Raw genomic sequence first — 25842 nt, 5'->3', positions numbered from 1 at the left:
AGAACCCGCATGTTCATACATTTACCCCCTGATGTAAGATCAGAAGCCAAATGAATGAGTAGAGGCACAACCATGTCAAACTCCATGTAACTGAACTTGAGGAAGGCAGGTAAGAACAATCTTCTGATTTTAATCATTTTGCTGAGTGACTGAATAGTGGACTTTTGATAGATTATGGGTCCTATTCATCACACTCAAAACCACATTAACACAATCGTTATGAGGTTTTGAGATACTGCTGGTCAAGGATTCCTCGTTGAAATATTTTCAGTGTTCTTGACGGTAGTAAGATTCATATTGGATAATGATTTGTTATCCGCACTAGTGTTACGAGTTGTTGTTTATTTCAGGGCTGCGTCCCAGGCCATCACTATGACAACTGGGACGTTACTCCCTCCAAAACCCAGTTGTCTCGTAGGCAACGGCCAGGACGCTCTGTGTACAAGCGCTACATCCCCGCATTAGCATTAGGGGGCAGCCGGGCGTGTGCATAAGTTGTAATTTGAATAATTATTCATTAGCCCCAGGAGCATGCCACATTACTTATCAGCCTCCTGTGGCTAATTACAGAGCTAATGCCCTGGCAATCTCATTGGGCCATGTTATTATTTAAAGCAGGGAGAACTTAGCCTCCCAGCTGGTTATAGCATCCGTGTACTGCACTATTGCTGACCAGCTCTGCTCTTTGTTATCCTGTGTATATTCTGCTTCTGTCCTGATTCCTGTTATGACCTTTGGCTTTGACCAATCTGGAATGCTGATTGCCCCTAACCTTTGCCTGTTTACTTGATTACCTCTGTCCACAACCTGCCCTAACCCTTGGCCTGTTTCTCGGCTTTCCTGCTCGCTGCTGATCCATAGCCTCTGACCTGTCCCCGGTACCTGCCTCCAGTATTCCAGTTTAATCCACCCTGCAGTATGGTTATATTGATAAGCTTCTACTAACCTAGAGTTTAAGTCTTGGGGGCATCTGAGTAGCTCTGAACAATATCAGTTCAACTGGAAAGGCAACTGCTAAAGGTGAAGACCTTTATTAGACCGGTTTTAAATAGTATATAATAGCCGTAGATCTAATAACTAGATGTGTTTTTACTATATAAATTAACAATTTTCCTTGCTAATGGATTGTTTCTCTTGCTATTGTTTGATTATTTATTATTCAAATTCTCAAAAATGGTGCTCTCCCAAAACATTTGTCAATATTGCCAAGAGAAGAAAGATTTCTATTATTGGAGAGCCTTCAATAGCAGAATTCTTTCTTCTCTTTATTTCTGTACAGTGATACGATTTGTTGACTTTCCCATTAAATTTTAACAAGTATTATGATGGGACTTTATTCTCTGAGTATAGCATGTTTTAATGTGTAAAGGTTTTAATATATGTTTTCATTTCATTTGTAATTTGTAAAATATTTTAATTAGGAAGTTTCAAATACAAAGATAGATAGATAACAGTTTGTAGGATATGGGAAAATAGTAATGAGTAGACAATGCAGTGTACAATAAAAAAAAAAACATTGTAAAGTAGTAGTATGCCTCAAATTTTATCTTTGCATTTGTCACGAACGCCCAGCCTGTCCCAGATACAGCAATCTGAACAGTTGGCCGTGACTGGCGTCACCTTAGTCACTTAGCAATGAATACACCTTTTCTGCCACCACAAAAGATTTATTATGGTGTCCTTACATTCACCAAAACCACATAAATGTTTCACACTTAAATCACATACACATGTAGCAGGAGCCTCCTTGGGATTCATAAGTTCACAAAGAATAAACAGAGAATACACTAGATTTAATTTATTTAATCTGAAAAAAAATGTTTCCAAGGCTTAGTCACAAAAGTTTATAACAATACATGCAATATGTTGCACAAATAAGTTTCAGAAATAAAATAGGAAATAAAACCACTACTTACTAGTTAAGACTTGGAGTGTGTGAGGGAACACATATGAGAAAAATTAAACATTTCAGTCTTGTAATGTCTAAAGCAGAAGATTTGAAACTCTTCTTACAGGCTCTTCGCCCCCACCTTAGGAATTATATTTTCAATTAAGTCAGATTGATTCCCAAAATGACACAGAGCTTTCCGAAGTGAGTTATGGATGTCCTGAGACCTAGAATGTTCACAGGGCCTGAATTCTCACTTCTGCTTATTCTGCTTGGCTAGATGGTTTACAACTTTGGGGCTTCAAACTCCTTCGAGATGTTTATCTATCCCAAGCCTTGCTGGTTTCAAAAGATTATTGACACTTGCATAGGTTCAGACTCAAGGTTGCGTACAATATACATTGTCCTACCTGAATATTAAGGGAAAATAGCAATAGTAGATAAGCGTCACAGCATTATTACAGATTTTTTTCATTTTTGAATTGGGTGGGGAGAATGGTGTATGGATGAAGGGGGGCTGGTCATTAAAAATAAAATGTAGTACTTCAGAGAGGTATGTAAGGCAGGGTTCTAGTGAGGGGCTCAACTAAGTGGATGGGATACTGGTGGCTTGCTCAAAGGTTAATATATAAATTCTATACTTGGGGGTGTGAGAGTAGGACTGTAGGTAATTAGGGAATTTATCCTCCCTAGCATGCAGAAGGTAGGTAATCTCTTCCATGTGGGTAATCAACCAAATATAGGACGTCAGGGCAGAAATGCTTCCAAGTCTTGGCAATCAGGCATTTGGCAAGGGCTAGAATATGAGAGGTCAGTTTAGCTGACTGCTATCCGGCATCTTGGTGTGGATAACAAAGGAGGAAGGATCATAGATCCTTGCGGACAGGGCATAGAAGACGTGAATAGGGAGGATTTTGTACCATTATAGAAGGAGAATATATATTTAGGCATGATCAGCAGATATAAGTAAAAGAAGCCTGTTCTCCACATCCATGCCGGCAGGCTGAGCAAGTTTGTCAGGACTAAGGAACCATCTATAGTAAACTTTACATGTATCCTCTTTAAATAGTGTAGAAATTGAACTGGTGGCGACATTTTTCTCACTATTTACAATAGTCTTCTTCAAGGGGGACCCAGGGCCCTCATCCCCTCCCTCCCTGTCTGATTCCTGTGGCCAATATAGCATCAAGGGCAATACTATTATCATCATCATCTACAACAACATTTATTTATATAGCGCCAACAAATTCCGTAGCACTTTACAATTGGGAACAAACATTAATAAGACTATACTGGGTAATACATACAGACAGGGAGGTAAGAGAACCCTGCGTGCAAGCTTACAGTCTGTAGGACAATGGGAGTTTGAAACACAAGGGCATGTGCTACATCATATTGCACAATGGACCAGCTAGAATGCAAAAGTAAAAGTATTGAGTGGGCTGTGTGTGGCAATGTTGGTCAGATGGTTGTTGTCTTGTTTTAGCTGTGTAGAGGGTGGTAATAGGGTAATCTAGGAATACTATACATTTAATCTTATTTTTTAATAGATTTTATCTATTTTAACACTTTTTTCTTACATTTTCCCCACATGTTTGGAACTGAAAGCTCAAATCTGACAAACTATCTCACACATATGCACATCTGCAAATATTCGCTTGGCAAAATAGCAAGTTAACCCATACCAGTTCTGTCCACTGTCTCTGGAGCAGCTAAGTATAGCTGAGTTGCCCAGGTAATATTTTATTTTATAAATTGTGGTGATAAGGGATTTTTTTTATCCCCGTAATAAATAGTAATAAAAACATAAGACATATTGCCAGTAAGTGGTTGTTCATGATAAATAGGCCCTTATATTTTTGATTGGTGTTTTTAGTATATATACAATTCATTAAGACCCTTGCCACTTTGATAAATTTAGTATAGACTAGCCACATCAAAATAATGTTGCTATAAAAAGAATCAATAAATATTGTTTTTAAATGTAGCTCGTGTTTTGGCAAACTACTGTGTAAAAATGGCTATTTTCTCAGATTAGGGTAATTTAGATTTCCTCTCTCAAATTAACATTTTTTTATTTTACTGTATTATAATTTCATGAAAATTTCACTATTTGTGGCCATTTTACATTCTGATAAAAACTGTTTACAACAAAAAAACAACAACTCGAGTCAACCCTAAATTGCCTTGCGTGATTTGTATTCCCTTTATGTGAAGTTTGGGTTGTTTTAGACTTTTATTTTATTTAACACTTCCTGGTACTGGTTCAACCAAAATCATTGAAAATAAATTTTAGACTATATAAAGTTGTTTGCCATTCAGCCACTTTTTTCAGGTGCAGGCCTGTGTTCCTCATGTTCCTGCCCTCCTCTGCTTTTAGCAACTGATACAGTAATAGCTAGCTCCTCTTTGCGTTGAGCATGTTCTGATGTTACCGTGCTAGCCCACATTTGCGACAGGAGCAGCACATTGGCAATAGAGGGGTCACCAGGGAAATCCCAAGGGGTTTCTGAAACAGGTTGAGATTCTCACCAACACCATTGCAATTACTAGTGCTGATTAAAAACTAAGTGGCTGTGCTGCCCACAGAATTGATTAGCATGTTTTGATGTCAATCTGTGGATTGTGAACTATTATACGTAATACACATTATAACTGGAATGATGAAAGCACTGTCCTGTGAAAATCTGTAGATATTTTTTGAGGGGGAAGCCAAATTCACTTTTCACTCTGGTCTAGTACCAGCCCTGATTGTAAATTACTAAGTTATACTTCTTGTAATATATATTACGTTTATTACAAGATATTTTTATGTCTATTCAGCAATAACACCTTTTGAATGTAAAACCATAATATATAACAATCAGCCACAACATTGATCCCACCTGTGTAGGTCCCTCTTGTGCAGCCAAAATAGCTCTGACCCATTGAAGCATGGACTCCACAAGATGTCCTGTGGTATCTGGCACCAAGACATTAGCAGCAGATAGGTAGCTGATACGTTTTAAAGTAACAGCCACACGAATGCCAGGACCCAAGAGTTCCCATCCCACCGCCTCCACCATACTGCATTCTGGTGCCATCTCTCCCCCAGGTAAATGATGCACATGCACCCGGTTGTCCTCATGATGTAAAAAAAAAAAGCGTGATTTATCAGACCAGGCCACCTTCTTCCATTGCTCCATGTTGGCAATTTCAGCGGTGGATAGGGGTCAGCATGGGCACTCTGACCAGTCTGTGGCTATGCAGTCCCATATGCAGCAGGCTGCAATAGAATATGTCTTCTGACATCTTTCCATCATAGCCAGCATTAACTTTTTCAGCAATTTTTGCTACAGTAGCTCTTCTGTGGGATTGGACCAGATGGGCTAGCCTTCGCTCCACAGGTGCCTCAAGGAGGCTTGGGTAACCATGGCCCTGATGCCTGTACTCCGGTTGTCCTTCCCTGTACCACTATTTGTATAAACTAACCACTGCATAAGACCTGCCATTTTGGAGATTTTCAGACCATCACAATTTTGGTCCTTATCAAAGTTTGTTTAGATCCTTATGCTTGTATATTTTTCCTGCTTACAACATATCAATTTCAAGAACTGACTGTTCACTTGCTGCCTAATATATTCCATCCCTTGACAGGTGCCATTGTAACAAGATAATCAATGTTATTCACTTTCCGTGTCAGTGGTTTTAATGTTGTGACTGATCGGTGTGTGTTTTACCTATAGTGGTATACATTAGTTTGTCTGGTCATGCAGTGGTATAAACCATTTTTTTATTATAAGAGCATAATAGATTATGCTAAAACTTCATGTAGTTGATGGTTAGCACTGTCTGCATTGGTGCTGTGGTGTGTTTGTGGTAATTAATGCTGTATGATGATAACTTGATGACAAGATTGCTCACAGAGTGACTCATGTTCGGTCAAATACAAATTACATTTTTGGCGTATAGTACACCTATTACTTTGGCGCAGGTGCACAAAGTGCTAGTTTAGAAGCTAGTGGTTTGTGCGTATGCTCAAATGTAAAAAAGTGTATCGTACGCCAAAACCTCTATTTATTTTCAACTGAAAATTAGCCACTGAATGTTATCCATTAGAAATTACTATTTCTGTGTTCTTGACTTTCCAGCACATAATTGCAATCGACTCTAAAGAGATTTCTGAAGTACAGTACATATGTTAGCATACAGATTCAACATTATCATATTGCACAGATCCCCCCAATATGACCCTCTCCCCCTGACCTGGTACAAAATGTTTTTCGACCCCTTTTTTCCACTTAACTTCACATTACAATTATCTATGCATTTTCATCATTTACCACCATTTTCATCATTTAATGAATTTAGCACAGGTGACTGTCTGTAATGGGAAATTAGGTGAGATGTTTCGGAGCAGAACATTTTGTGCTAGGTTAATGGGGATTTGTTAGAGGGTCAGAATACACAGTTTTACATAAAACAGTATTGTACAAATAGTGACTACACAAAGCAGAAGCTGTTAAGAATTCAGTAGCCAAAATGATACTTGTAATAAGCCAGCTTTAAGTGGCGTCTGTGATTAGAGAATCAATAAAAAGATTTCACAGGCTGCACATGGCCAAGCTTTTACACACGGAACTCCAGCTGTTTAGGAGTATTCCACAGGGAGACAGATTTATGAAGGAGAATGAGGATCGGAATCCATGATCCAGGTGCCTGCAGGCCTCTGCTCTTAACATGAACAGCGCTGAAATGGCAGGACAGCCCTAAACAAGGGATTTCATAAATACACAACTATTCCAGGCTTCTGAGCTGACCTGTGATTTCTCCTGCTCATTATCATCAATTCATGAATTTAGCACAAGTAACTGTCTGTAATGGGATATGTTTGGGAGCAAAACATTTTGTACTAGGTTAAAGGGGTATTGTAAACAGTGCTGAAATGGCAGGACAGCCCCAAACACCGAAATTACATAAATATACAAATTTTCCAGTAATCAGGGTTGACCTGTGATTTCTCCTCCTCTTTGTTTCAACAACAGAGGTGAATAGGTAACAGGGAAAATGATCCCAAAGTCTGTGCAATATTCAATGCAGTTTGCTCATGTTGCATTCTCCCAGGAGCACCATATGAGCAAATTCTCATTAACCACTTGTCTGAAAGAGTTGTTAGGGTTTTACTGCTGTAGCCAGAGAGCTATATGCCATAAAGGTAGAAATTCCGTTTAACTATATTACAAACTGTCATTGCATGTAATTTTCCGCCATAACTGAAACAATTGTGGGGGACATTTTTGGATAACTGAGCTGTCAGCATCACATTTATAAAAGCTTCTCTCCATCTTACTTCTCCAACCTCATCTCCTTCCACGTCTACTCACGGCTCTCTGAAGCCTCACCTCTACATTGATGACCTCATCTCACTCCTGTCTACAAGACTTCTCCCATGTTGCTCTTTACCTTTGGAACTCACTCCCATATCCAATCAGACTATTCTCCAGTCTCCAAGGATTTAAATGCTCCCTAAAATATAATCTTTTCATAGAAACCTACCAGCCATTCTATCTCATCACTCACTGTTCCCCCTCTTGTTCCTCACTCTCTCACTCCATACCACCCTCGTTAGTGTCAGCCCCCCTCTAGAATGTAAACTCTTATGGGCAGGGTCCTCCTTCCACTTGCCTTCCCCTTAACCCTTTTCTGTCCACTCCCAACCCCGATCAAACACATTCAACCTTTTCCATACCTGTGTTTTTTGGCCATGCTCCTGCACTGAGGCATATTGCATGCTTGTTCTTGTACCCCGGCTCTGTTCTATTTAACTCACAAATGGATAAACCCAGGTACAATGCATAACAAATGTAAGACAACCCCTTTTATCTTTCTATAATTACAGATCTACCAGTACACTAGGACAACAACATGGACTAAACTTTATGTCGGGACCAGGGGTCTTTAATTCACAAACCCCCACATCAAAATTTAGGGGTGAATTGTCAAAAAAAATCATGATTAAGAAATATTGATTTGCATCTAAAGTTATTTGTTCTTTTACAAATTTCATGAGTCACTTAGAATTTCTAACTAAATTTTTGAAAATTTTTACTCTTATACCTCACGATTTATGTTACAATCTATGAAATCTGTTACTATGTATGTAACTAGGTGTGTTTAGAAATAAGATACAAATCATCTTCAATGCATTCATCATTTTGTCAAGAAAGTTCTTTATCATTGCTGGACAGTAAAGTATATTTTATAGTCATTGTGGGATTCACATTTCTTTTTAAAAAAGCTAAAATTTTTCTAAAAGGTATAAAAACCACAGTGATTTAACGAATTGTAATAAATCACACATTTATTCTCTGCATTATGAAATTTTTAATGTAGGTTAATGATCGTTTTTATAATCTTGGATATTGAAGAACATAGTTATTAAATCTCTCTTAAATTAATTTAGTGTTGTAGATGTGCATATTCACCTAGGTAATAGCTAAAATGTGTTAAGACAACTCATGTAAAACATTTTTATGTAAAGCTTTTGGACACTGTGTTAAAATCAATTAGGCAAATAGTACCTATCTTTCCCCTTTAACTTCTCTATGTATCATATTACTGAACAGTAATTTAAGGTTAGCATACCTAATAAATTAAATACATTATTATTTTCTTGTAAATATCCAGTCTTTATTAAGATAATTTAACAATACTTAAACAGCTTAGCTTAGCTACTTAATGTCAGTCATTTTAGAGCATGACACTGATCTGTGCTGACACAGAACACACACCTCAAGGAAATCTATTTCAGCCTTGGTTGGCACTATAACCAATAGGCGTGATACTGACTTAAGAACAGCAATGCAAATGGCATCTCTCAGTAGTCCAAACATAACCGAATTTAAAACTCACAAAGATGAGCTTGGTGACTATAATATTGCAGGGAGTGTCAGGGCTTCTGCAATAGCAGTTTCAACACTAGCACTGTCATAATGGCAATAATGCTCTCTGCAGTCCCTACTGTAGGGTAATCTATACTATTCCAGATGTCAAAAAGATTCTCCTAAAAGTAAAATACATAGATTTTAACCAATTACCCTCTTACCTAAATGTTTTTATGCTCCATGTTCACAGCTACAATTCTTGAAGCAAGACAAGTAAAAATGTCCACCAACCTCACCAACAGGTATTTTGAGCACAATATAGACTCTACACTAAGCTCTGACTAGTTGAGCCTTTCAACCAATCAGGTTCAAGTGAAATTGTCTAAATTTATGTTCCCATCATGCTGGACCAGATAGCTGCCAGTCACTGTTGCAGTTATTGAAGGTACTTTTCATAGCACCACCACTTATTGAATTCTATGCTACCAAGTCTAATATAGCTACATCTCAATTTTTTACTTTTAGTTTCATGGTTTGGTAATAGAACTCTTGGTTTGATAAGTGACCAACCTCAATGTTGATAAACTTTTTAAGTATCAGGTGGAAATATATGTTTACAGTGCAAGTATTTTAAAAACTACCTGAGGAACATACCCATGACATGGCCTGATTCATCAAGGCACGCATCTGCCAATTTTGAGTGTATCATATGCAAAATCAAACTGTATATGCCCAGAACTAGACTATACACCAGTAAGCGCAGCCCTGTCCGATGTGTCTTTGTGCGCAAAGGACACTTGCTAAAGCTTAAGATTTTGGGGAGTGAGCAGGACGGAGAAGGGGTATTTTGCCCTAGCCAATTTTCAGTAAAAGTGTGCCAGGCTCAAGCGCACGCTGCCATGTCTGAATCAAGCTCTGGGGGTAAATGTATCAAGCTGAGAGTTTTCTGGCAGGTTTGAAGAGTGTAGATGTTTCCTATAGCAAATAATCAGATTCTAGCTTTAATTTTGTAGAATGTGCTAAATATCTGATTGGGTTTTCAAACCTGCCGGAAAATTCTCAGCTTGATACATTTACCCCCAGAGCTTGATTGAGCACCAGCTATAGGGCTAAGTCCTGACATACATACACACATTACATTCATTTAATATATTGTTTTCTGTGTGTTCTTACGCAAATTTTCAATCCACATAGGTCTTGAACATATCCTGCAGTGTCTTGTGTGGTAGAACACAGCAGACCTTAGCACACCTATCTTGAGATCGGTGCCTTGATGAATTCATGATGAGTGTGCATAGCCGAAATACGTGCATTTAATGCTAAAAGTGGGGTTTGCTCAGGATGTGTGCCTTAATGAATCAGGGTTAATGTGCCTATCCTTGCATCCGTTCTTGTTTTATTGTTGCTCCAGAGCCATAATTCTCTATTGTGGTGTGACTTTAATTTTGTTTTTGTTTTTCTGGAGTGTTCCACTCAGCCAGTCTGTAGGAAGTAAACTTTCCCAACAGTAATAATGAGATAATTCAGCTTTGCACTTCTTCTAGATTTAAGGCATCTAGTAGGACTCAGGGCCCAGGTCTATAAGCATGCTGAACATAATCATGGTCACTCCCACCACATACATGCTGGACAACATTAGTTATTACACAAGAAAATTTAAGTTATTTTAGCCAGACTGTTGGAGTTTCTTCCCTCCTCCCAACCATATGTTACTGCTGGACACAAGCATAGACATGCAAATTACAACTGAAGTTTAGTTTTAAATTTGATATCTGGATTGGCTGTGGGGTTGAAATTACATAATTTGCAAACAATAACAGACAATAAAAGACAGACAAAAAACACACAAACGATATAAATTAACAAAGTATTAAAACCTATGAGATAATCCAGAATATTTATTTTCTATAAATACCAGAATTCAAGTTGAGATATCCTTCAATTTTGGCCTGTTAGGGTGATAATTACATCTAGCATTGCCTTACCAGCCACAGAGTCCAGGGATGTAGTAAATCTGAGCTGGACAAATGTACTCTGAAGTTAGGTGCACCATTTCCAGTTGTACATGAAGTCTGAACCCTAAGACCCAGTTGGGCACCTACACCAATGACACCTTTTAAAAGGGAAATACATAATATAACCAAACAAATTTGGATTCTTTTCTTTGTACAGGTAGGCTTTCTTTCGTAAATATATTTTTAATGGCTGGGCATTCCTTCTAGAAAAATGGTGTAAACATTTTTTTAAAGAGGACTGTTTTGTGAGTCTCTCCTAATCTATGCTCAATAGATGAAACCCACAAAATATACCTTTCATTGTATGACTCATGTTTAAATGAATAGCAAATATGTGTCCATTATTGGAGGTTTGGGCCATCTTTTCAGTAGTGTAGTGAAAAGAGAGGAACTACAGTTATAATTAGTAACCCACAACATAACTGTGGTGAATAAAGCATGAACATAAGGGACAGCATTGTACATACTGTATAATCACATGAATCCATGTATAATTTGTGTTTCTCTGTCAGATAGGGTTTAATGCAAATGACTTCAGAGCAAAGCCCTGCTTTAACAGTGTTAATGACCTATCTCAATGTGTAAATGTGAGGCCAGAAATACTGGCCTGTGTTTATTCTATGGCCCTTCAGACCCAAGAACTTCAAGATAACATTGTCGCCTTCAGAGGGAACTGAACAGCTTCAAAGAGCTCATGGGGTGAGATATGTCCTGGTACAGGAGTGGTTTTTATCACCTAAAGAGACTTTACCGAACCGTCCCAGCAGGGTGGTCTTGCACAAAGAGACAAGCCACGTGATGGTTTGCTATATTTTATATAGGCACATATAATTCCATTTTCAAAATACCACTTACAATCAATATAATTAGTGATCAACCACATATTCATAAATAGTATGATGAAGGGCAACCCATATGTCGAATAAAGCTGTCTGTCACACAAGGAATGAGAGGAAATGAGTATCAGCTCAACTAATCCTGTGGTATCTGTAGATTGGTAAATTTGGATTGGATTTATTAATGATAAACTTGTGTCTGTCACTGTGACAAAACGAGTGTGATATGTGAATTATAGCAAATACTTTGTATAGCCCTTCTTTTGTTTCCCCAGCTCATCAGACTACAACTGCATTGTCCAATTACATGTGGTTAAGGGGACATTGTAATTCAATTTAAATATGTATATTTTGTATTATATATTGATGACTTGAAGTAATGTTATTCATTGTCCTTAAACTGAAGCCAGGAGGGTTATGGGTAAAGATCAGGTGGTGTCTAGGATACAGGTGAGAGGGCTTGAGCTGCATTCATTCTCCCCCCTCCTTCCTCTACAGGAAGCATGGAACAGCTGGGGACCCTGTGACATCACAAAGTAGTGTAAGGGGTTAATTTTAGGAGGGGCTCACTGCTACCTTATCCTTGGAAGTAGGGGAAGCCAATTAAGCATCAATTGTTCTCCTTAGGACTAGTCCAGACGTTCTGTCTGCATCCCAGCAGGGGGCTTCTGTGAAAGGACATCTCATCTCCACTGCCCTGTCCAAACCCCCTAGTCCTGCACTGGCCAATGGGGAAGTAGAATAGATGCAGGGGTTTGTCCAGGGAGGGGAAAGACTGTGGAAATTAGACCTGTGATATATAAGGAACAACTCCAGGGGGGAGGGGTGCTCATGCTTGGATTTCATTCAGGAAGGTGCAAGATGGAGTTTTGAATTGTCGTTTTCTAACTCAAGTCTATATATGCAGCTGAGAGGGATCCATGGGTCATGAAGTCTGGACAGCAGGTGACTATATCTCCTTAAGTTATTGGGGTAAGGGATAGATGATGTGGTAAATCTGACTGGCATTTATTTACTGTGTGTATTTAATATTCTAGTGTTGTTTGTATAACAATAAATATACTGTTGTATTTTTATAACTGCATTTTGCCTGAGTGACCATACGAATCCTAGAAGGTACTGGGTAGCACTGGGCCAGATAAACCCGGTATCTTCACATTTTTGGTGGCAAGCAGTGGGGTCACTCAGTCCCAGGTCTTCTCTGGGTAGAGCTGCAGGGGAACTGTATCGTGATACATTCCAGGGCTCTGCAAAGCAGTTAGCACTAGAAACCAGTTACCACATTATCCTGAACTTACTCCTAAAGGCTTTAAGGTAGAAAGTGTCACGAAAAGCGCTGTGGGTTTTAGGCGAGGGAAGATGCCGCCTAAGTGCCGATTTGATAAGGGGAAGCGCACCCCGCCAGAGGAGAGCGGAAGATGGAACCGTGTCTCAAAGAGAGGAAATCACAGTGAGGTGATCCCTGGAATTAAAATGGGTGTGAGCTCTAGGAACAAGAGAGCAGATCACAGCCCAGTGTTGAAAAAGTTCCCAAAGGAAGGGATGAAGCAGTCCAGTACAACCAGGAGAAAGGTGTACTGGGATGAAGGACTGTGGGAGTGTCTGCAGGATGGGGATATGGATGTGTTGCACCACCCCACCACAATGCAGCACATTTTGGATTATTGGGATGAGGAGTGCCCAAAGATTATTATGTGGGAAGGAGCCAGTCTACAGGAGAAATTGGAGAACCTGTTGGATGTGTTCCTAATGTTGAAAGAGGAGGCAAGTGCCTGTAATTTTCAGGATGAACCAGCATGGGATGATTTTACACATGAAGTTATTTGTACTATGCAGAATCTGGCCAAGGGAGAATCCAGATACAACAATAATCAGCAGTACAAACAAGACGTAAATGGACTATTACAGCACAGGGACATGCCTGATGAATCCCCTGCAAATGTATTAATAGAATCTGTCCCATTAGCAGATTCTACAGATCCACTAGAGACAATGAGTATGGAGGAGCTGATAGTGGAATGCCAGATCCGGGGTGTACCTTACCTGTACAGCACACACATGGATATCCTGAAACGTTTGTTAAAAGATCAGGAGAATCCCATCAATGCCTTTAGTGTTTATAGAAAATGGATGCTCACTTTAGGTCCCCACATACCTCTCTGGGAACAAATGCAATGTCTGCAACAGAGTTTTGAAGAAGCAGAGGATGAGGTATGGCGGCAAGGATTTACGGACACTGAAATGTGGCAGGATCAGTGTTATCGAGTGAATACTGAAAAATGCCAATTGGAATATCTTTTATCACACTCTAAAAAGATGGCTGCTCAGTCTGTTAATCAGGGGGAGGTCCATCCCAGTGGATTAAATACAGTTGCCCAAGCTACTATCTTGGGGGAGACTGGAGAAGAACAGCTTGGTGAGGATGTTGTACCTCTGACTACTCAGAAAGGATTAGGAGAAATTCTCCCATTTGGTGACTTGGATGGAAAAGAGCTACCAAGTAAGTACCATGTAGTAGCATCTTCTGATAATTTGCCAGTGTTATTGGAACCTGAGACTGTGTCTGAGTTAGAACAGAATTACAGAAAAGACCAGTTATCCATCCCTGTTGTGCCTGAAAAGAATTTGTTTAATGAAGTAACGCAGGATACCGCATGTGTGCTCTCCGGGGCAAGTGATGTACAGCTTTACCCAATTGTGACAGAAGAGAATCATAAACTTGCGCAACATATGATCTCAGCAGAAATCATGTCTACAGACTGTAGGACAGAATTAATGGGAGAGGATAAAGGAATTGTCATGTCAGAGGCCACTACCATGGGGCCCTGGGAAAATTACACTTATGCCTTCCCCTATGCAGAATTGGCAGACGAGGAGATGTTGACTGAGTGGGTGTCTGAGAGGGCACCAGTACAGCAAGATTCACCAGCCCCACCAGCTTTGATGCATCGCACTCCAGCTCCAAATCTGGGAATCCAGGACCCAATACCAGAGGCCTGCACTGGACCATCCACTTTGCTTTGCTGCCAGGAGGACAAGTCTGTGTCCAATGAGGATTCACACTACCCCGATGCGCCAGAGGCGAGGGAAGTAGTGCAACAGTTGGATGTGGTAGCAGGGGAGGGGAGATGCACACAAACATACTTACAGGGGCACCCACATGTGGTTTGGGAGGGGGACAGAGGATTCCCCATAAGCAAAGAATTAATGGAGCCCCCACGCTTGCCTGCCACTGGGCAGTTGTCCCTTGAGTGTTTGGGGGAGGGGGGATTGGATCTCTGCCAGAAACAAACAGACAAGGAGCCAGAAAGTTTGCCTGCCACTTGGCAGTTTTCACTTGAATATGTGGGGGAGGGGAGCATGGTCTCCAGAAACAGAGGACAGGCCAAGGGACTATTTGCAGTTGGGCAATTAAGGGTGGATAAGGCACACAAGGGATGTTGGACTACAACTCTCCTACCATGGATGTGTGCACAGGAGTGGCCCAGTTTTATTGTTGTCTCATCTTATGACACAGGGCAGCATAAACCCCCACTCCAGCTGAGTGGGAAGATATGCCTGCAGCCATGGGACCCTGGTGGGAGATTGAGGAACTGTGTACTGCTGTCTACCTTGCCATCAGACCCAGGAGAAACCACAGCAGGCCAGAAACTTTGGACTTGGAAGAAATGATTACTTGGGGCTAGGGAGCCACTGGGAAACAAGGGCTAAAAAAGTAGGGGAGGAATGTGACAAAACGAGTGTGATATGTGAATTATAGCAAATACTTTGTATAGCCCTTCTTTTGTTTCCCCAGCTCATCAGACTACAACTGCATTGTCCAATTACATGTGGTTAAGGGGACATTGTAATTCAATTTAAATATGTATATTTTGTATTATATATTGATGACTTGAAGTAATGTTATTCATTGTCCTTAAACTGAAGCCAGGAGGGTTATGGGTAAAGATCAGGTGGTGTCTAGGATACAGGTGAGAGGGCTTGAGCTGCATTCATTCTCCCCCCTCCTTCCTCTACAGGAAGCATGGAACAGCTGGGGACCCTGTGACATCACAAAGTAGTGTAAGGGGTTAATTTTAGGAGGGGCTCACTGCTACCTTATCCTTGGAAGTAGGGGAAGCCAATTAAGCATCAATTGTTCTCCTTAGGACTAGTCCAGACGTTCTGTCTGCATCCCAGCAGGGGGCTTCTGTGAAAGGACATCTCATCTCCACTGCCCTGTCCAAACCCCCTAGTCCTGCACTGGCCAATGGGGAAGTAGAATAGATGCAGGGGTTTGTCCAGGGAGGGGAAAGACTGTGGAAATTAGACCTGTGATATATAAGGAACAACTCCAGGGGGGAGGGGTGCTCGTGCTTGGATTTCATTCAGGAAGGTGCAAGATGGAGTTTTGAATTGTCGTTTTCTAACTCAAGTCTATATATGCAGCTGAGAGGGATCCATGGGTCATGAAGTCTGGACAGCAGGTGACTATATCTCCTTAAGTTATTGGGGTAAGGGATAGATGATGTGGTAAATCTGACTGGCATTTATTTACTGTGTGTATTTAATATTCTAGTGTTGTTTGTATAACAATAAATATACTGTTGTATTTTTATAACTGCATTTTGCCTGAGTGACCATACGAATCCTAGAAGGTACTGGGTAGCACTGGGCCAGATAAACCCGGTATCTTCACAGTCACCGTTGTCTGTTTTTCTTGATCTGATTTGGGGCCCTTGGGTCTTGCTGAAGCAGGAGTGTGACAGAAACTGGAGGCCTTGATAAAACCTCTGTTCATCTGGAATGTACTGAGTAGCACTAGCAGGATGGGAGTTTAGTACCAGAGTCCGTGCCAAAGTACGGAACTGGAAACTGCCGTAGCAACAATCTGGAACTGTTAGTGGGAACTCAACCCCGGCACCTGTAACCAGGCACACAGAACTGAAACCCACTACTAAGAACTCAGAATGTACAGCACACGGAAATTCAGAACAGAATGAGCATGAACTGAAGACAGGAACTTAAATCTCAGCTCAAAACTCAGAACTGTGAGTAGGATGGAGTACTTAGGACTGTGAAACAGTCATAGACCTGGAACCCACACACTGATACACAAAACTAGAACTGAGCCCTAGAGACTAAGAACTAGCCCCAGCTATAAGGCTGGAGATACCAGCAAAAACCATGAGCACTGCAGAATTAGCACAAGATGATGCAAAGTTCTTGTTGAGGTATAAGCACTCTTGAGGAATTCAGAATTATTGCTGGAAGATAAACAGTTTGAAAAATGCAAGGTATTTGCAGAAAATTCAGCCCTTTGGGAAGTGCAGCATGTTTTGCAGAAAGCTGTGCACTTGGATATGCGGAGTACTTGCAGAAAGATGTTTGCTTGGAAATGCAATGTACTTGCAGAAAGATGTTCACTTGGAAATGCAGGATAATCAGGAGCAGTGCAATAAACAACTGGAAACTGGAGGCAAGAACTATACTCAGGAGAGAAAATGTATTGTTCTGGCAATGATCAGATCTCAGCAACAGGTTTAAATACGGTGTTCCTAATAGCTATTGGTTGCACAGATCATGTGATCACAGCTGTTGAATCTGGTTGGTCTGGAAAGATCACCTGACTGAATCCAAGATGGGCATGCTCATGCATGTTAGGCTGATGGAAAATATCATAAACAGGCAGAAGAGGTCTTCACCTATAGCAGCCGCCTTTCCCGAAGAGCTAAGCGTGCTCACAGGTACTCAGATGCTCCCATCTCTTAAACTCAGAGTAGTACAAGTTTATAATATTACCGTAGCGCAGATGAGGGCCAGGTGGTAGCAGCAGCATAGTCCGAAAACAGGCTGAAGTCAAAAGGATTACAGCAGACAGCGGTAGTGAGGTCCAGGCAGAGGTCAGGGCTGGTAGCAAAACAGTGTATCCAGGTAACAGGCAGAGATCAGGGTCACAAGCAATCCAACAGAGTCCAGTAAGCAAGCCAGGGGTCATACAGAGAAGAATCAATCCAAATAGCTAGGAGCAGAGGAGCAGAGAAAGGGAACAGGTAAGTACACTGAAGCAGAGAACTATAGCCGGCAGGGAGGCTAATAATAGAGGGGCATGGAATAATAATCATTCCCCACCTGGGAATGAATGACTCATGAATAGCGCACGCACTCGGCTGGCCAGCTGGCCGGGTAGTGGCGGTGATAGAGGGGCGTCCAACCATTGTCATGGGGCAACGGCCGGGGCGAAAACCGGAAGTGATGCCCCGGTCGTCATGAGGACGGCCGGGACGCGTCAGTGGGGCCAGAGCAAGCAGGGCCCTCTTACCTCTGTCTGTCTGTATTACCCAGTATTGTTTTATTAATGATTGTTCCCAATTGTAAAGCGCTACGGAATTTGCTATAAATAAATGATGATGATGATGATGATTTGTGACAGGGTCTATTTGACATTCCCCAAAAAAGAAATGTTACATTTTAGCATTTGGGATTAAACAGGGAAGATGCAAAATGTGATTGTAAAACTATGTCACAGGCCTACCCTGGTGACCAATCCCAGTAGGAAGAGAAAAGTGACAAAGCACCTTTAAAAGATAAGACCACTTACAAGATATTGTCAGACTTTTGGGAAATCAATCTACATTGATAAGCTGTTCATCTTCCAAGCCAATATCCCTTGGCACAGATTGTATGACTGTTTCTAAGTTTATAATCTGAAACTTTCTCCTTTTTATTTTATGTATTTTGAGTATGTATGTTGTGACAGGATGGAAAAACTATGTCAACTATGTCTAGTCAAATCAAGCTACTTAAGGTCTTAAAAAGGTTCTTGTCATGCATTTGGGCCTAGCCCAGGCCTCCTCAGGGGAAGAGCGTTACTTCCCGACGCAAGCGCCCTTTTTAATGTGTGTTCATGAGGTAAAATTACCTCATGAAAATGAGTTTGACCACTCAACTTGTAAATTTAGCCTTTACTACCCCTCCCACAGGGGGAAGGGGGGATGATGGAAGTTAACTGACTTCACTATTCTAATTTTTTTGTCAAATAATCTCAGTATACCAAATTTCAGGTCAATTGGATGAGTCCTTTCTGAGAAAATAGTTTTTTCCACACACTAACACACGCCGCTATACATGTGTGTTCATGAGGTAAAATTACCTCACGAAAATGAGTTTGAGCCCTCAACTCATAAATTTAGCCTTTACTACCCCTCCCACTGGGGGGAAGGGGGGATGATGGAAGTTAACTGACTTCACTATTCTAATTTTTTGTCAAATAATGTCAGTATACCAAATTTCAGGTCAATTGGATGAGCCCTTTCTGAGAAAATAGTTTTTTCCACACACACACACACACTAACACACGCCGCTAGGCTTTTACTTTTATATATTAGAAAATGCTAAGAATTTAGTAGGTCAGTGTATAACTCCGCTCAGCAGGTGGCGCTGCAGCTTGTTTTTTTTTTCACACACAGACTAACACACGCCACTAGGCTTTTATATTATATATATATATATATATATATATGTATATATTTCCACATATTATTAAACTACAGTTAAAATCATATGCACTCACCTCTCAGGTATAGGGGCTTACATCTAGCAAGGGCTTTTTTTTCTCTGGTTTTGTTTCAAAATATTGCCTTATTGTCATAGCAGCTGTCCATCAAGCCTATATAAGGCACATTTGGGTGTGGCTCACAAGCCAACCCTTGCTAGATGTAAACCCATATACCTGGGAGGTGAGTGCATCTGATTTTAACTGAATTTTAATGATGTTTAAAGCATATAGGTCAGTGTAGGACCTGCATATAATGAGGTTCCCTTGAAGCTCGGATGCAGGCTTAAATGTTTTGATCAAAATATGAATTAATACCTCATGTTTTCATTTTGCTAGACACACACAGATATGCAGTGTAGAGGATAAGCGCTGACAACTGTGTTTTTGTTTTGTATACATATGTGGGCATTTATATTGCCACGCAGCTGGTACCATACACAATATGGGATATACCGAGCGTAGGCTTATTGCCAAGCAGCTGGTACCATATATAATGTGGGATATACCGAGCGTGGGCTTGTTTTTCTCTGGTTTTGTTTCCAAATATTGCCATATTGTCATAGTAGCTGTCCATCAAGCCTATTTAAGTCACATTTGGGTGTGGCTCACAAGCTAGCCCTTGCTTGATGTAAACACCTATACCTGGGAGGTGAGTGCATCTGATAGTAACTGCATTTTAATGGTGTTTAAAGCATATAGGTCAGGGTAGGACCTGCATATAATGAGGTTCCCTTGACTCTGGGATGCAGGCTTAAATATTTTGTTCAAAATATGAACTAATACATCATGTTTTCATTTTGCTAGACACACACAGATAGGTGTTGATTCATGATGTTAATTCAGTAGGAAATTGTGAACCAATTACAGAAAAATTAATTCAAGTTTGAATTTTTTTTTTCTTCTGAGCTAAGAGTTCAAGCATAAATTGTTTGTACAAACTTACTCTAGATGATTTTAAACAAGCTAACTCAGAATGAACTAATGGCTGACCCTTCCATTGTCATCAAGTCTGCAGACAAGGGAAGGAGGATAGTCATTCAGAACATTGTGGATTATAAATATGACTATTAAACGATTGTAGATTTTATTCTAAATTGAGCTCCAGTCCCACTTTGACTCCCACATATGTAGGAGAATTAAAGCAAACTCATTGATAATGCATTAGAAACGGGGGTCACAACTGATTCTGAATCTGAATTTTTTGAACTGGCATTCCAGGGGCATTAACTTATATCTCCTCTTTGAGGGGTCCACTTTACTTTCTTTCTCCCATTTCCAGGAACATCATATCCTTACCCATGACTTCAATAAATATTTACAGGTTAAACACTGGCTTCAGTTCCAGGTGGGTTACTCCCCTTCCTCTGTCCCCACCTTGACCTACAAGTAGTATTTCTTGTTGCTATTTGCTCCTCTTGTCCTCTACAGAAGATAACACGTTTTCTGTACAGATTCAATGGGAAACTGACCCTATCAGATGAGGATTGGGAGTATATTTGTCAAAATGTTTATAAAATGTTGAAATATATTAATCATTCAGAAATGTTGGATAAGCTTATCCATATAATTTATTTGACACCTGAGAAGTTCTGTAAGTTTAATCCTACTGTCTCTGAATTTTGTTGGAGGAAATGTGGTGAGGTTGGGAGATTATTCCATACCCCTTGGAGTTGCCCATGATTATATTCTCTTTGGTCTGAAATATTTGCCCTGATTGCACATTTAGGGGATGCCTCCCTGTCTCCTTCACCAGAAGTGGCCCTCATTCATCTGTCCCCTGCAGTTTCAGCGTCAGAAGTGATTTGTAGTTGGTCACATCCTTAGCGCTATGAGAACAGCAATAGCCCAATTTTGGAAGTTACCTGGTTATTTCAGTGATCATGGCCAAAATTCAAAAGTTACATCATGGAGACCCTGGGGTTCCCCTATTTATTTATTTTACGCCTCATCTCCCCTTATCAAAGGGGTCAATTGACGTGATTATTACTTTGAGAACCTAGCATCTTCACTTTCCTCCTGCCCTTACTGTCAGCTTGTTAGTCTTTGCTATATGCCATGAGTGTTTATTGATGTTCTTTGCTGTACTGATATAGTTATGCATATCCGAACCCTCCCCTTTGTTCTTGTACCCTTATTTTCTCTAGTTTTCCTGTTTGGTTTGTGTTTATGTTTTTTCTCCTGCATATTTAAAAATGGAATACAATTTTAATTGACAGAAAAGTTGGTCATATCCAGGGATGAGTGTAAATTCTTGTATACAACTTACCCTATTTCTATATATTATCACCTTCTTAATATTCATAAGCCTCTCACTTCACCCTCTAGACACCCCCATCATTTCTGGATCAGGTTCCCTCACATGCAAATTATCGCACTATGTTTATTCCTTTCTCCAATCATGAGTTATCTGACTTGGGTCACATATTAGAGATTCTATCCATTTACTTAAGTATTTGAAAAATATAATTATAGTTTTTTAATCCTTGATGTGCAATCACAGTATTTGAAAATCCCTTACAAAAAATGTCTGGAGGCGATTCAAAACATCTAGAGATGATGACCTATTAGACAGTCGCAACACTGTCTACTTGATTCTATCTCCTTTATCCTCATAAAAAATTATTTCTTAATTGATTGCATTTTCTATCTACAGGTGATGTTTGAGTATACGTTCATCTGGGACTGTGACTACCCGGCAAACCTGATGTACTATGGTGGTTTTATTTATAATCTGTTTATTATTTTGGATGCGGATTTTGTCCACATATCTTAAAGGTTGAACAGAATTTTTTTTTTTGCAGTTTCATAGTGCACATCATAAGCCTTGGAAACTAAATATTCCCAAGGGAGAAATTCTATGGATAAAAAGAACTACAATAACATACAACATGTAAGTGATCAGCACTCTCATGCATAAACAATCACCATTAAAAATAACAATCTAATAGTTTCCTGATAACACTGCAGTGTGTAATTTTATCAGTTGATATACATGATTATAGGTGCCTTTATAAATAAATCTAAATTGTATGTATTTATTAGACATGAGTGGTCTTTAAATTTTAAACTTTATTCTGTCTCATTAATCTATATTGAGCACAGCCCTAAATTGTTCCTGCTTGTACAGTTATGTTGCCTCCGTACAATGCCAGAAAATAACACCCGAATACAATACCGTAAAAGACATACTTACAAAGAAAAAAATATATTTATATAAAATAAACTATATCTGACTAATATTTGTAAATTAGACAACAGAGTATTTATAAATCTATCTCCCGTACAAAAACTGACTACTCTTATTTCAAACTGTCTGAGAGCACAGACATCATAAAAGTCCATGATCTTAGTGGTGGAGGTCAAAACCGGAAGTATGAGTGAAAACATATTGTGGATGTGATATCCCCTTCATCGGGTTAAATTCTATCTGGGACTGATGAATGTCTCAATGTCTCTAGAAATAAAATATTTCCTACATTATGTTTGTGCATTATACTAAAACTTACACTTACTGCCACTCAGGAAAGGGTTATTGAGACTCAAAGGCCACAACAACATTGTGATTTGTGTTCAATTAGTAACAACTTAATGTAGTAAAGCTTATATATATATATATATATATATATATATATATATATATATACATAAAGATACTACTATGATGAATGTAAAAAGAAAACAGTTTTCTTTTCTTCCTACTATCAGACAAAATGTAATGGAAATGTACAGAAACTTAGATTTTGAGAAATACAATGGTTTCTGTAACTGGCCTTATCTGTGTAGAGTTTTATGTTCTCCCCCTCTCAGAACCTTGCACCATCCCCCTTCTCCTTATTATTCATCAACTGATTTGGACTAAAACGGAGTACGAGGTAGTTTCTAGGCTTTCTTCATCCACTTTATCTCATAACCTGCCACCTTGATGCCATTCTCTAAAAACTCATTCAAAAATATTCACTCAATCTTTCTCTGATGGCAAATTTTCAGCTGCTTTCAAGAATGCCACAATTATATCAGTTTTAAGAAAATATTGAAGACTTCTTTTACCAGAACTATTTGCTAGATGCCCTACTATCTGGCTTCTGCTCATTGCACTTCCCATAAACAAAACTTACAAAATTCACAAATGACCTTCCTACAATCAACTCCAAGGAACACTTCTCCTTATTGCTTCTCATTGATCTTCCTTTAGCTTTTGACACTGTTGACTTTGACCTACTTTTAGCCTTTCATTCTAGTGGCCACCGTGACACAGCTCTGCTATCTTTCTTTTTGGCCACTCACTTGTATGTATGTCGTAGTCTATAAATGTAGAAAAAGAAAATTAGTAAGAGACATTTTGTTAAAAAAATAAGGTAATTATTATTTTACCCCTTCTAGTAAAAGTATTAAGTACCCAAGACTAACCACCTGGAGGGATGGTGATATTTATTAGGGAGGTCCAAGGGTCCTAATCTAACCCCACATAATGGTTATCTGATCAGACTGGCTATAATAGCAGCTTGTTTTAAGAATAAAGAGGGTAGACGATGGAGGGTTTTTATGGTTAAAAATAGGAGAAATAAAAAAATCCTAGTATCTGTTTGGCTCAGAACCAGCACCGGTAAGACACAAAGAATATCATGTGAGATGATTTTAACTATTTCCTTAATATACCTGATTGGTTGGTTACTCTAAACAAGAGGCTAGTAGATATCCTAGTAAAATGATGTAGCTCAGATCAAGCAAATAAATTGAAGCAAAAAAGCAAAAGCAGCACTTTGGAAAAGGCAAAAGACATTTCACTATGTTTGATTTATTTTTTAACATTGACCTGTTCATGCTAGTACATCAAATGCCAGGTTTCTATAATCACAGGTTTTTGTCCCTAGCAATGCTGTTCATCTGAGATTCTCACAGTATGCTGCAAGGTTCTAGCCAGACATTGTTTTTTCGTAATTGCTGGTGTAGTGTACAGTGAAGAGTGATAAGTGGCAACGGGGCACAGTGTTGTACACCACTTGCTTTTAAGAAGACACCTTAATGTTTACATATCGAATGCCGTTATCTTTGTTTTTATTACATGGGCCCTATTTTCTTAGAAGAACTGAGCTGAGAAGAACTAAAATGAGTTAAAGAATAAGCCCTTTTTTTAAAAGTGTGTAAACAAGTGAGCTTCCTTGTGCCTTGGAGCTTAAGATGTAAGATGCCTGCCATCCAGAAAGGAAAGAAAATTAATTCTGGTCAAGTTCAGCTTTAATAAAAACTCAGCATGTGAACGCACTGATTCTTTTTAATAAAAGCCATGCTTCTGGTGTATGCAATTTTATGTGGGACAAATTGTGATTAAAAATACAGAACAAAACTGCTTCTTGTTGCTAATAAGTAAGAAAGATGTTTTCATGTTTATATATATTTGTTTTTTGTAAATCAAAAATGTTTAATATGCATCTGCTCACTTTGTAGCACTGAAAAGGTTAAAACAGATAGAAGAATATTGCAGTGGTAAATGTTTTAAACTATTTATTTGTAAACTAAAGCATTTTTCTATAACTTTGGTATGACAGTGAAATTCTATCACATTGTCATGTAAGTGATTGAGCCTAAACTTGCATTTTGTAAACAGGTCTGCCTGTTAAATAACCTGTGTTTACATTGCATTGCGCTGACAGATGTCCCAAATGTGTTAATGTTTACTATGTGAAAGGGCTCCATAGAGATAATGTTGATCCAGTTACATATGTGTAACTTGGCTTATAACCTTAAGGTTTATTCACAGATCCATTTTTCATTTAAATGTTTAATCTACATGGTGACCTGATCTACCACTTATCATAATTGAAACCAATGTCTGTTGCTTGTTGTATTATCCTGTTTTCATTTTCCAGCCAAAGAATGGACTACAAACAAAAACTCCATGAGAAAAATGAATGTTTCTTATGACAGCTAGGGACCCAATGCAGATTAATAAAGTAACATTTTGAATAATTGTATATTACAGTCATGGCCAAAAGTTTTAGGAATGACACAAGTATTGTTTTTCACAAAGTTTGCTGTTTCAGTGTTTTTAGACCTTTTTGTCAGATGTTGCTATGCTGAAGTAAAATTACAAGCATTTCATAAGTGTCAAAGGCTTTTATTGACAATTACATTACGTTTATGCAAAGAGTCAATATTTGCAGTGTTGACCCTTCTTTTTGAAGACCTCTGCAATTCGCCGTGACATGCTGTCAATTAACTTCTGGGCCACAGACTGACTGATGGCCGCCCATTCTTGCCTAATCAATGCTTACAGTTTTTCAGAATTTGTGGGTTTTTGTTAGGGATGTGCACCGGCGACTTTTGAGGTCTCGTGTTTTGTGTTTTGGATCCGGATTTTCGTTATTTTTGAGGTTCGGATTTGTCTCGCAAAACACTTGACGAAAGGTCTCGGTTCGGATTTAAGGTATTGGATTCGGATTTTTTTTGAAAAAAACATAAAAAGTTTAAAAATCAAGTTTTTGGGCTTATTTTCACTCCTAGGCTATTATTAACCTCAATAACATTCAATAACAAGCATTTCCACTAATTTACAGTGTATTGTGAACACCTCACAATATAGTTATTAGTCCAAAACGTTGCAACAAGGTATCTTTCTGGACTGCGTAGAGGAGTGGGTCACCACAATATATATTAAAAACCCTGAACTTTTATGAATCGCACCAATAAATGTACCTGGACTGCG

This window comes from Mixophyes fleayi, chromosome 1 (assembly GCF_038048845.1).
Source record: "Mixophyes fleayi isolate aMixFle1 chromosome 1, aMixFle1.hap1, whole genome shotgun sequence".
NCBI lineage: Eukaryota > Metazoa > Chordata > Amphibia > Anura > Limnodynastidae > Mixophyes > Mixophyes fleayi.
The sequence above is the reverse complement of the archived record's forward strand: the minus strand, read 5'-3'. Positions refer to the sequence as shown.